This window comes from Eucalyptus grandis, chromosome 7 (genome assembly GCF_016545825.1).
Source record: "Eucalyptus grandis isolate ANBG69807.140 chromosome 7, ASM1654582v1, whole genome shotgun sequence".
NCBI lineage: Eukaryota > Viridiplantae > Streptophyta > Magnoliopsida > Myrtales > Myrtaceae > Eucalyptus > Eucalyptus grandis.
In genome coordinates this window covers 13,501,657-13,515,868 of record NC_052618.1, presented here as the reverse complement: position 1 = coordinate 13,515,868, position 14,212 = coordinate 13,501,657, and the positions used below count along the sequence as shown (strand labels likewise).

Below are 14,212 nucleotides of genomic sequence, written 5' to 3'. Positions count from 1 at the left end.
TTTTTCAATACGATGAGAAATGCAATAATTAATTTGTTGGAGTATGTGGGGATTTTCGAGTCGATCACTGAAACATCTGTGAATATGCTATGTAAGGAAGAGATGCAAACAGGGAAAAGATTATGAATTGCACGAATCCAACAAATTAAAGGATATAATTTAATAATACAAATCCAACAAATCAAAGGTATAATTGCATAATGTTCAATAGGAGTAAATCCATCTTGTTTCGTACCTGTGTAGGGAACATTTGTAAGGCAGATATAAAGTGGAGGACCCCTAATTTTTTGTCTTCATTTTTTTCAATGTCTTTCGCAGATCGTGAGCACGTCAATGAAATTAAATATCGACTGGCCGTGTGAGAGAGTTTTAGGCATTTAAGATCACATATCGATCTCTAATGGGGAAAGGATGAGCAACGTGGGCAAATTAATCTTTAGCGCAATCGCAAGATTGATTGAAATAAACACGACATTGATGGATCGAACTTTATAAAGGGGCTGGCCTAAATAGAATGAATATCTAGAATAAAGGATCTCGACTTGGCTGAAAATGCTAACCTTGACAATGGTGTCATCTAATCCATTTAGCCAAACGTTAAATGCAACCAACATCTTTACGCGCGCTCGTAAACGAAGAAGGGAATCAAGGCCTGCTACGAATTCATCTAAACGATTTCATCTCTGAGCACATCACATATAGGCATTCTAGAGGCTTCTTCATCAGTTTTCCCATCTCCATCGTCCTCCAGACATCGTTAGCCGCCACCGTAGCCACTCCGCCATCCCCAACTTCACTCATTCTGCTCTTTCTTCTGATCAAGACAGCCGAAAGAGCATGGACCCTTGGTCGCTCCCCCTTCGCGGCCTCGATCGTCGATGTTGACACCTCCAGGGACTTCGTCTCCGATCTGATCACCGATCGAGGTCAAAACCTCACTTTCATCCAGGTAAATTCCACACACTTTGTTTCTGCCTCTTATGAAAAAAAAAAACAGAGCCCGTGAGCTTTAGCTAAGAATATTCGTGAGTCAAATAGCTAGAGTGGATATATTTGGGGTACATTTGTTTCCGGATAAATTCTCCTATTTAACTAATTAAAAATAAAAATAAAAAAATATAAAAATGGTAGAAAACACAAGTCTCAGTTGGGCGATTACGTTTTAAGAATGATTTTATTTGAATTTCATTTTATTCATGTTCTTCGGGTTTAGGGAGGTCATATATGTTGAATCTTGAAATATTTTGAAATTTTACATTGTGTTTTTCTTAGATGAAATGGATAAAGAAAATAAAATGAAAATAAATGATATAAAATTCCGTTTTTTAATATTGGGATTACATTTGGGGTCACTTCGACGTATGTCTTCATTAGGTTTGGTTTTAATTTCCGGACTTAGAGATTTTTTGTCCCGAGGCTTGATAATGAGACAATATATATTCTTTACCCAACATTGCATTGAGTTGAATTCTCGGACTTTAATTTCCGTATTTACTTACTTTCGATCCTTGATTATGAGCTTGGTTTATTAGGTGATGTTTTCATTTACTATATTTCGATTATGTGATTTAAATCCAAGAGCATTCATTGCCATGAGGATTTGACCACATTGTTTTTTTCAAATATATTTGCCTCACCGCAAGTTGCAAGATAGAATACCTGGATTTAAATTGCTTGCCAGTTTGAGGGCCATGCATGCACCTTACTCTTTCAGCTCTACCTGCGTCGATTGCAAACAAAACAGAGAAGAAAGCTTTCGGTCTCTAGGCATACCTTGTCATGTGTGACTGGTATCTACAGGCATAGCGGCCTGAAAATAATAGATCCAGTCTTTCTAATGGTCTAGCTTTTGAGACCTATAAGCACAACACCAACGTCATTTTCCAGCACAATCATATCCTATATGACCGATTCAGTTTGTTTCCATTAGCTTGACATTTCCGAGATCCCCCCAACCCATACAGATTCTGTACGGAATTTGAATCAAACAAGAGAACAACACAGTCGCATGGGGAGGTTTAGCTCGTAGATTATGACTCGCACCTCGAAAATCTTGTGATGAGCAATTCGAGCATCTGTCTCTCCCCAAACTCTCTGCTAAAATTAACGCGAATGGGAACTGCCATGAACTTTGCAAACTCACAAAGCTGAGGATGCTTAGGTGAATGCAATTCATCCCCAAGACTTCAAGCTCAGACCAAAACATCATGGCCGTCGCCGACGTCTTCCACTTTCATCGAGACAAATCAACAATAGCCATGGCTCTGTTCCTCGCCATTGGCATTCGCTGTCAATCGCGGATATTCTATCTCGGACGAGCTTTTATCAAGTACAATTTCATGGATTCATTCTAACCCTACCAAACCATTTCATCGCAATTTTCCCAATTCCATAGGCCAAATAATTGCACCGTTGGACGCTCTCAGAAATTCTCACCATATTTTCTCATGAACCTCTTTGAAGTTCCCCATGGGAAAAAATAAAACCCATGATTTTAATAAGCCTACGGAACTTGATTTCGAATTTAAAATGAAGAATGACATAACAGAATACAGAAAATAAACTTTCAGCATTCGGGAGGTAATGCTGAGAATTTCTTTCTCCTCCCAGGAGAACAGATTATACAGTTTATGGAACATTACTCCAGAAACCGCCAAAGAGAGCAACCTACACTTGGTGATCTCAAAGTAACATAGATGTAGACGGAATCATCTTTGCAAGACATTTTGCAGGAAGAACTAAACAAGTATCGACCATCTAACAGACAAACATGCATTGCAGTGAATGTTGATTTGTGATTCAGATTGTTACTATGAACACTTCACGGTGAGCACTTCAGTGACGATCATACAAAGCACTTGCAGCGTGCATATTGACACGCCAGCAGTGAATTTGACAATAAAAATCACACAAAAATGCCTGAGTCTCTCTTCATGAAACTAAGAACGAAGAAGAAGATTATAGTGTTTATTTTATCCGATGCACGAAGGACTATCGGACGAGAGGAAGAGGTTGTCTGAGACGATGATGCTGAGGATCGGAGCCAGCGAAGGAGAAACGAACCAGTTCAGAGCAGTCCGAGCAAAACTCACTGGAAAACAGGTGCTAACAGAGCTACGGCCTGCCGGTGGAGCAATGATCGGAGATGATGCTAACGGTGCCGGGAAGTTTGTCGAAGGTCACCATACGAAGCAAGAAGCCGAGAGAGATAACTCTCTGGACGTTCAGAAATCTCTGAGCCTCCCCACCGTGTGTGATTTGTGCCGAGTACGTAAGAGTTCTGGCTGGCGATGGAGGATGAGCGGCGGTGGCAACCGGTGGACTGAGGCGACGGAGAGAGAGCGAAGATGGAGTAGCGTCTGGAAATGGGGTTGATCCGATAGAGAATTTTCTGCTGAGGCTCCCGTTCGTGTGTTCCTCTTCCCGAATGCACGCGCCTCGTGAGCGTCGATGTTCTGCTACTCGGACGCTCGACTTTTGTGGACGAGGTATGCAGTGGAGAGCAGTACTGTGATCAGGACGATTATGCTGTGGCGTTCTACACCATCCCGTGCGATCTGAGGTCCACTGTCGCGGAAAAGGGGTTCGACTACTACGCATGCTTCTTTCCACCGTGGCCGAGTGCTTCGGCCACGGTGCGTGCTGTGGTGTGCGGACACGTGCCAACCGCGCGCGGACATGAGGAGAGCATGAAGAAGAAGGAAATTTTTTTTAAATAATTAAAAATTCAAATTTTGTATAAAATAAAATAATAAAAATAAAAGGAAAATGTGTTTGGTGAAAAAAAGTGTTTGGTTTAGAAGTGAAAGAAAGGGGATGAAAAAAACGGAAAACATTTTCTACATTTTGAAGGAGTTTTTTCTATTGACGGAAAATGTATTCACCAATCAGTTTATTTTTTATGAAATGAACGTTGAAAAATGTGGAAAACGTTTTTCCAGAACTTGTTTTCCACGAAACAATTGTAGTGTTAATGTGCACATAGAAATTTCTTAAGCTTAGCACTGTAGGAAACTCACATGAATCATTTTTTTCACACCAACAGTTGCAAGTCATCTTTTGCTAGGGTTAATTCATATGGGTTCAACCATGGGAATGACCACTCTTCTAACATTGAGGGGCTCAAATCTCCACATTTTCAGGAGGTATGGAATACGTAAGTTTCGGGGAGTGGGCGACTCCCAGCCATCTGAGTTTGTAGGTTAGAGGCGACAAAAAAAAAAAAATCATAAGGGTTCTCGCCTATATGATCTAATTCATGAGGTTTGTCTGGGTATTATTTGATGGAGACATTCTTCGAGGCGTGTTTTCTTAAAAGGAAAAAAAGGTGATATAACTTGCATGAAACTCAATTAATTGTGCATCATTTAGAATTTATTTATTAGAGTTTAAAATTAGATTGAACTATCATTTTTCTTTTAAAAAATGCCCTTCCGCTTTTCTCACCCCGATTGAATTTATGAACATTAATTGAAGGGGTGATTCGGTCTTTTTAGTCAATCTTAAGATACAAAGTGGGAATTTTAAATATCAAGAGCATGCAAAGTGGTGTGTGAACTGGGCACCAAACGTGAGGAGGATCTTGGAAATTTTACACATTAAATTTATGGGGAGACAATATATTATGCAATTATAGCTCCTGCGAAAACAGATAGAAATAAGACATTCAACAAGAAGATTCCACTTTATACAAGGTAATGAGATTGGGGGTTTGCAAGGACGTCATGAAATTTGTCTTTAATGACAAATGCGAAATTCGCCTTTTCATGAAATGGAAGACGATTAAATTTCGAAACATTGAAAACCATGCAGATTCACGTTTGATCAAAAGTGACAGAGTGTCCTATGAGAATGAGTACTTTTTATAGCCAAATTCCAATGGTGTGTTTCTCTATAGTATAAACAAAAGTGAATCAAAGAACTACATCACATAGAATTACACTTATGTTCATGGGCAATTTATGTAATTTGAGTATCATACAAGTGTCCCGAAAGTCTTGCAATGGAGAACAGCAAATTGGAAACCTACTCACAAGTTTTGGATTATGTCTCGATATGAGGTTTATTACTAAACTTGAGGGGTTTGCCTATTCTAACGAAGCCACATTTGGCATGCTGATTGCTTCGGTCAGGGAGTGCGCAATGGGCTATTGACTTAATCGATTTTGCAAGAAATCAACTCAAGTATGAATGCAAACACGCCATCAGTGCTCAAATTTAAATCAAGGATTACAGAGATAGGTATGATAACTATCCTCACTGAATGACGTTGCAATATTGCACAAATAAGGGATTGTGGTAGAGTCGGTTGTGCCAGCAAGTTGAACATGCTTTTTTGTAAAGGTATATAAGATAATAAAGAAAATTAAAAGAAGAAGAAGAAGAAAGTAATAAAAAAAGGTCCCACTCGGTTAGAATTGAGAGGTCCTGGTCAGATCTATTGGGTCTGATCCACAATCGTAGCCCAGATCATTTCAGGCCCATCAAAGTAAGCCTCGGCCCATATAATTTCCCTCACCGCAGCCCATGATCCACAGTCTCTCTCTCTTTCTCTCGATCTCTCGATCAGCCGACTTCCAGAAGATTCTCCAGCACTAATCGACGCTAGAAATCCACCGTCTGCCATCTCCAATCACCTACAGCCACCTTCGAGCCACCATTGACGGCCGCCACAGGCTCGGCGATAACACAACAGGAGGCATACCCTGAAGCTGACGAGGAAACTCTCTTTCTCGGGAATTCTTGAGGCTTCTTCATTGGCCTTCCTTCTCCGTCGTCCTTCAGACACCGTTATCCGCCACCGTAGCCGTTGCGGTCACTGGTTTCGCTGCAACAAGGCCAGCTCTCATTCTGCTATGTTTTCTGGTCACGAAGCCCGAAAGTGCACGGGCCAGAGGTCGATCATCGACGTCGACAGTTTCGATAACTTCTCACCGATCTGATCACGGACCAAAGAAAAAACTCACTCATCAAGGTGAATCCCTCGCACTCTGTTTCTGCCGCTCAACTTTCAAGTATTGATATGGCATAACTTATTGTTTTTGGCGTTAGTTATGGGATAGTGGGGTTTGGCAGGACAATATGGTCATGCCAAATCCAATCGTTGACGTCAATTTTCTTTTATTAGATGGCTGAGATCGTGCGTGTAACTTTGACTATAAAGAATTTTGCTGTTGTACAAATTGACGTGCCAGTTCCCTTGTAGAGACTCATTCTTATACCGTCCTTTCCCATATGGGCTTCGAGCAATTATTCTGGCTTGTGTTCTTGAGGGTCCAATGACCATTGTTCCTATATGGAAAGCTAAATTCTAGTTCTTTCTTGCAAATATTTTCAAAATCATTTATTAATGATAGGGTGCCAGTGCTGTCTGTTTATAGTAGAGGTGCGAGAATCCAATCGAATCGAACTGAAATTTCATGTATTTTCGGATAAAAAAAAATAATTGTTCTCTCTTCTCCACCACTGCAGTTTCTTCTCTCTCCTCCAATAGCATCAGACTTGCGCTCAACCCCCTCTCCGGGATTAAATTCCTCTCCTGCGAAACCTGCAACAGTGCAGCCACGTTCGCCACCTCCCCCAGATCGCCTTCTGGAATCTGAATTCCGTGCCGTAAGGCCTGAATCCGAAGCTTCAGCCTGGATATCTCGACAAGGAGGGACTTCCTCTCGCAAGCCCGCCGCCGCTCCTTGCGTGACCACCGTTGCTCCTCTCGGAGGTGGCGATGGGACTTAGGAAAGAGGCAGAGAGAAGAAGGTTTGGGGACTGTGAATGGGAGGGAGGATGGGCGTTGGTGGTGGACCCGGTGGAGGGGAGGATAGGTGCGGGGTGGGACTTGGTGGAGTGGTAGGTAGGGTATGGAGTGGGGAGAGGGACTGGGGTTCGGAGAGCAAGATGGAGAAGAAGACGAGGGAGAGATATTTTGCGGAGCCACCTCGATTGTGCTGACTTCCCTCCCTCCCTCTCGTCTCATCTCCATCCCATATCCATATGCAACCCTCCACCCTCCTCCTCCTCCTCCTCCTCCTCCTCCTCCTCCTCCATCGTCAAACGCTCCAATTTCCCCCATTCTCCTTCGTGCGAATTCCTGTTCTCGTCAATCCTTCGTTCTCCCTCTCGCCAAGCGATTGTGGTGCCCCTCTTCAGTTCGATTGGGGATCGGTTTCGGGTGAAGACGATTCCCGTCGATTCGTTCCCTGTGATCAGCGATGGGGGAACTTATGATCACGGACCTGTTGAAGAAGGCGGCGTTGGATTTCTCCGACGGGAGAGCCGTGTCCTCCTATGGGGAGTTCAACCTGACGCATGTGCGGCTGCACGATGTCATCGCGCTCGCTTTCCCCAACACAGGTATGTATGTCCCCCCAATCATCGAGTCTCCTCGTAAGTCAATGGTGCAGGTTTTCCAATTGTGCAATGATGCGAATTCAAATGCAGAGCTAAAGATGAGTTACTGTTTAGTTTCAAATTGCTTCACGGGTATCAAAGCTGAGTTTCCAAGAAGATGGAAGAGTAACAATTTAACAAAAACTTGTCGGTAATGCCGATATAGAATGTAATTTCGATTCCTATACTATTAAATTTGACTAATTTCAGGTTGGGAGGCGCTTTTGCTTTTTATCTTTATTATTATTTTTTATTTTTTGTGGAAAATATTTACAAGGAATGTGTTAGTCAATGCATAATACACTTGTTAAACAACTAATTTACAATAGTACCGAGTTTTCCATGGCACTAACTTTAGTGTTATCACATATGTTGTCTACACCTGAATTTTTATCAACAATTCAAGCGTCTATCCTTGTAAAATTACAAAAATAGAAAATAGCAAAAACAACAAAAAGCAATGAAAAAGAATGGATAAACAAATAAATAAATAATAAACTAATTAAAAAATAAGAACTCTTAGAAAATGATGGGTGTTAAAAAAGGGGGGCTCTTCTGGTTTGTGGCCCAACTCACTTAGCTCTCCCTAGATGAAATTTCATCGTAAGTGCATCAAGCCTGGTCGGCTGTAGTCCCTCTGGGTCACTCTATTTGCTAATAAGGCCACAATCCATTCCCAGCCGAAGATCGCTTAAAATCATAATCCCATCATTTCCGACGCCATTAGTCATCGTACGCCATTAACCGGAAATGACATTGGGTCAATTTTCCAATAATAGGAAATTTAAATAGAAATCTCAAGCCGGTAGACCAATGGAAATTAAATATACTTCTTCAGAATTGAAGTTGCAAGAAAGAAAAGTTGAATTTTCCTTTTACAAGTGATATCAAAGCATTGTTCATTCAAGCTAGAACAATTCACGGATAGCATAATCTTACAATTTACAAAAGCGAATTTTAAGCCGCAAATTCATTATATGAGCAATCGAAAGTGCCTTCCTAACAATAAAGGGGAGAAGAACAACCGACATAAGCACCACCAAGGACATCTAGGAGGGATGGGGGGTGACGGAAGCTCGGCAATGGCCGATAGGCGACAAGCAAAGAGAGATCGATGCATTCTCAGTTTTGAGTTGTGACTGATTATTGATGAAATTGAGGAAAAAAAGGAGGAAAACCACTAAAAATCCTAAAATATGCCAACTGTGACACATCCACCTTAAGTTTTTTTTTTTTTTTTTTTTTTTATCCCACCAAAGACTCTAACTATTTTTATTTGATACATTTACCCTTTGTCAATGAGTATCATTAAAAAAAAAAAAACTGCTTATATGAACAATGAAATGTAAACGGTTTTGACGTCAAATGAAATAAGAACAACTTCAACCAATATATATATATATATATATATAACTTATCATACAAAATTTTGACGGAAAGTAAATATGTTATATTTGTACAAATTTAGGTTTTTTGACGTCATAAGAACTAGAGTAAATATAACATATACATAATTTTGAGCTTTTGCGTAACAAAAAGAGAAATAAATGCGACAAAAACAAATATAATTTGGAGGTTTTTTGCCAGCCTTTTTCGGAAACGACGGTGGGTTCATTTTTCCTTTTTATTCTCTTTTATTTTCAAATTCAATTCCTTTTTCATCCAAAGAACAACCACTGGCTTCACCCGTTTGCCCCGTTTTCCCACACAAAATCCGAATCATCTCCATCCACCCCCTCCCTTTGCTTCCCGCCTTTTTTTTATTCTCCGTCGTTTTTCTCTTCGTACTCGCCACTGCCAATCTTCACGCTCGGCATATCGTCTCGGATGATGACGACTCAGACTGGCCTCGGCTGCTGCGGTTGAAGGAGTGACGCCGGACCGGTGGAGGTGCCGAGAGCGAAACCCAAAGAATCTCATCCTTCGAATCGGCAGATCGTATCCAGATGATGATGATAATGATGATGATCATCATCCATCCAACCTCAGCCTTGGCAATCGAATAAAAGGCTCTTGTAAACGGTGAACACCACCCCGCGTCCCCCTTTGGGCGCGGCATAGATGGGCGGAATAATGGAATTACGAAAGGCGGCAATGAAGTGGGAGCGAGCAGAACGAAGCAACGAGTCGACGAGACATATTCTGGAGTGAATTGGAATTTGACTCGGAAGTTCAATCGGGCATGAAATGGTCCTGATGATGGTTCAGCGGCGATGGCAACGTAAGCCCGAGATGGCCCGGCGACGGATAAATCTGGTCCAGACATGGGCAAGGACTGGAAAGCGAGGACTTGAATCATAGTGGCCGCAACTCGAATGTGGAATCTAATGGTGTGGTTTACTGTGGGGATGATCTAAATTGCTGGATATGAATCAGGGGAATCCAGAGCTAGAGAGAGATGCGAAAAAAAAAATTTGGTCAGAGAAAAATCCGTCGGTTTGCAAGGAAGGTGTTTGATGGAATGACGAAGCTGGACTCTGTCTCCAAGGATTCCCGTTCGAGAGAGAGAGAGAATTAGCGAGCTTTATCTGGCGGTGAGAACAAGTTCGAGTTTGAGAGGGCATGATGTTGTCAATTCTAATACGAAAAGCCACTGCCAGAGGCTTGGATGCTGTCTTGTCGAGAGAGGCTGCAGAAGAGTTGTGCTGCAGAAATGTTGTTACGTAGTAATGCGACTGTGAGCAAATAGATGACTGTGAGAGAGGCTATGAATGCTGCGTTTGATGAGGAAATGTCTGCAGATCCTAGAGTCTTTCAATGTGTCTAAAGGTTCTTTTCTTTGGCAGAAGTATGGACCTGAGAGCGTTGTTCATACTGCTATCACAGAGGCTGGTTTCACTGGAGTTGAAGTCGGTGCTGCTTTCTATGGTCTCAAGTCTGTCGTGGAGTTTATGACATTCAATTTTGCTATGCAGGTGATTGAACACGTTATAAATTCTGCTGCAAAGATGAACTGCATGTTGACTGGTAATATAACAGTCCCTACAGTTTCAAGAGGAGCTGTAGCAGGAGTCGGTGCCTTACACTCCCATGCCCTGTGAAGATGTCGCCATCCCACCTGAAGGAAGCTTTACTGGATCCGGCCTCGTTAGATCACTTGTCACCCTCAGGGTCTATAAAAGGCAGGAATTGTCCGTGATGTGCAAAATGAGAGTTGCTCATGAACGGCGTAACATCTCCGGTATGTCCCTCCAACCGGAGTTCTTCCTCATCCTCTGCCTTTTCCAGATTTGCAGTCACCAATTTCTTAATGCAGTGTGTTAGTTGCATTATTTGAAGGCCTTGTCGTCAAAGAGTGGATAGGCTGCGTGGTTGCAAATCTAATTGGCATTTACTCAAGTCTCCTTTTCAGTTGATAATATGAGGGTACCGAAATGACCCATATGCTCAATATAATAATGTAGGCGCATTGTTATTACACTGATTAACTCAGCTTGTGATGTTTGGTATTAGCCTCAGAAAGCTTCACGTCTCCTTCGTCCTTTTCCTGCCTTCTTTTGTTTGAAAGGGTAAGCAATCATTCGCAAATTCTGGACATGCTTGTCTTGTTCCGAAGTAGTAATTGCTTTTGCTATTGAATGACACTCTTTGCCCTCATGAACTTTGATCGGTGACCTATCGTTGAACCGCTATTCTTTAAATCAGTCCATGATTCAGTCATGCCAAATTCGATTTGTTTATTACATGCTCTGGTATTCTAGGGGTTGAATGAATTCTTATTTGGGTCTGCTTTGCTTCATGGTTATTAATATCAATATTATGTGTTGCTTTATTCTGTAATAATGCGGTGTAGGAAATTGGTGAACTCCTTAAGCTCCCTCCTAGGCAACATCGTCATTGATGATAGGCTGTTTGGGGCATTTGTTTCTCTTGTATACATGTTTCTAGTGACATCAGATTAACTTAAAGACTTTGGAAATACAGATAATGGAGATCCAAGGAAGTATCTTTGTGGATTTTTAAGCTGCTTTTGATGTGAAATTGAGGTCTTGGAATTTGACATTTGTTGATTCACTTTCGATCGATGCTAGATTCAATGCATTTATCATTTTTTTCCTTCTCTTCTTTTAAATGGTGATGTTGTCGCTGCAGGATTCGCCATCAGGGTTGCTGCAAAACCCAAGTATCAAATCAGATGAGTTGTATGAGAATTGTTTTGTAGCTCATTCCAGTGGCTTCACACGCAAACCATAGTGATTCCTGATCTTATGTCTAGGGCTGGATTATTTTATCCAATTTTATGCGGAATCTGTAACTCTTGAATTATTCTGCCACCCTTTAAGGAACGTATCCATGGTGGAAATGAAATCTCATAGGATTTTCACTTTTTAGCTTTAACCAGCTGGTGTCTCATTGTCTTGATCTGGGCTTCTAGCTACACTTTTTCATCATCATTTCTCGATATGTAAATTATGTATATTTAGAAATGTTAAGTGATGCAATTACTTTTGGAGCTAGCTTTAGAACGAATCATGTGATACTTTAGCCTTTCAAATTCCTGGTTAAGCCCTTTCCAGTTTGACTTGGCAATCATTGAGTTGTCTTCCACACTGACTGGTTTTAATATATATATACTCAAGTGCTAAGTTCCACAACAACTGTAGAGAAAAATAATGATCAAAGGACTCCACTTAAACGAGCTTTCACTACTCACTTCTCTCTTGACCTTATGCCCCATTTTTGGCCCATTCTCTGTGGTAGTAAGTAATTTGATGATTAATGTTTACGTAGTTTCATTCGTTTGTTCACTAGTTAATGGAGCATCTGTTGTTTTAGCAGATTTTGATTGAACATCTCTGTTTGTGGCTTTTCAAGTGTAGGATGGAAATAGATTGGTTGACTGCTTTAGTAATGTATATCCTTTAAATTTGATACCTTGTCTTTTCTGGTTCGAATGGAATAGTGTGACAATTTCACTTTTCTTGGATTGGCTTCCCCTCGACGGTGTCCACAGTTGTGGTATTTGGTGGGAATATAGTTACCATTTTCATGATTGTCGTGCTAGGCATTACAAACAGGAACCAAATGAGAACTTGTGGGGTATATTTTTGTTCTCCATGAATCTCTTCAACCAAGAGGTTGTATCATATAATGTTGTTTTATGAATATGCTGTTGTGGGGTTCGATTGCTGATGTAGTCGGATTAGAATCATGACAAACTGGGAGGTTCACCGGTCCACCAAATGTTTTAACTGTATGCGTTAGGCATATAGCTCATGTGCATGCATGGGTTGTTTACCCTCCTAATATGGCATTGTGGAAGTTATTAATGTGTTTTGACCAGTTTGATAGGAACCAAATCATAGAGGCGAGGCATGTTCTGCTCAGCTAAGCTAATCATTCAGCTTTGCAGTCCATCCGAGGCATGTTCAGGAAAGCAGTTTTCTATGTGCTTCCAATCCTCAGAACAAAGTCTTTCATTTCTAGACATAGCTTTCCTGCTGAACGCTACATATTATGGAGGCTTGATTATGTATCCTTCATGGCTTTTCAGATTTTCTCAGTTTGCAGTTTGAGTGAGCTCCTTAGCTATGTTGGTTTTACCTCATTCAATAATGCTGCATTTCCTAGATGTATCTTCTATAGTTCTCTTCCTTATGCTTTACAGGCATAACAACACTGGCCTTGAAGTGCCCTTGTGGTTCCTTGTATATTTTAAGGATGTCTCTTTGATATGTAGTTTTTTGATTGCTTCTTGAGGAAGTACTGAGTGTACTAACAATGTAGGTGTGACGTGGATTATACAATTATCACCAGCAAGAGTGACCACCCCAAGGGCTATCATTTTCTTCGTGCTCACAGGTCTATTCTTGCTCAGTTTCAAACACTCTTAATTGAGAAATTGATATAAATAGGAAGGAAAGCAAAGAACAGGGTGGGAGTGCAGGGGGAGAAGGATACGTTGGGTGGGAGATAATTGAAATAAGTGAGCCTGCATCACTTTTGTTCATGCAAAGGAAAAAGCACCAATAGTAGCAGCCACCCGTGCATGGAAGAACCATGGAAAGAGAGAATGAAGTACTGTAAGTTTTCTTAAGCTGCTTCTGATGCGAAATTGAGGTCTTGGAATTTGACATTTGTCAATTCACTTTCAATCGCTGTTTGATTCTATGCATTTATCATTTTTTTCCTTCTCTTCTTTTAAATGGTGATGATGTTGTTGCGGGATTCAACATCCAGGTTGCTGCGGAACCAAAGTATCAAATCAGATTAGGTGAATGAGGATCATTTTGTAGCTCGTTCCAGTGTCTTCACATGTGAACCATAGTGGTTCCTGATCTTATGTATAGAGCTGGATTATCTTAAAAAATTCAACGTGGAATTTGTAACTCTTGAATTATTCTGCTACCCAAGATTGTTGAATTAGGTACTAGAAATATTTATTTTCAGAACGATGAGGCGTTTCCTGTGAACAAAAGCATAGAGGGCCACACGAGCGGTGAGTACTCACGTCATATGTCAGCAAACATATGATAAAATCCGTAGGACTAGTTAAGGCGAATAGTCTGGATATCCCCCATTACAAAAGTTAAAAGAGTGATGGAAGTATTGAAAGGTAGAAAGCAAGTTCGTCTGAGACATTTTCTAAATTAGGATTCAAGCAATCAATTGTGGATTGATTCCTGTTGACTTTAAGGAGAGGAATTTCATTGATCATGATGTTAATTTATGTCGATGACACCTCGATAACTGGGAATGACATCAGGTCAAATTTTCCAATTAAAGGAAATTCAAATAGAAATCTCAAATTGAAAGGCCCGGGAAAAATTAAATGTTTCCTGGAATTTGAAGTTGTGAGAAATAAAATAAATCCTTTCACAAATGA

At 40.9% G+C, this 14,212-nt stretch overlaps 1 long non-coding RNA gene across 1 annotated transcript; it reads left to right on the top strand.

Annotated features, from left to right (window-relative positions):
- The first annotated feature begins 10,043 nt into the window (after nucleotides 1-10,043).
- On the top strand, nucleotides 10,044-11,905 carry LOC120296272. Its single transcript, XR_005553154.1, has 2 exons — nucleotides 10,044-10,752; nucleotides 10,840-11,905. It is a non-coding gene; the product is annotated as an uncharacterized LOC120296272 (long non-coding RNA).
- The last annotated feature ends 2,307 nt before the right edge of the window (nucleotides 11,906-14,212 follow it).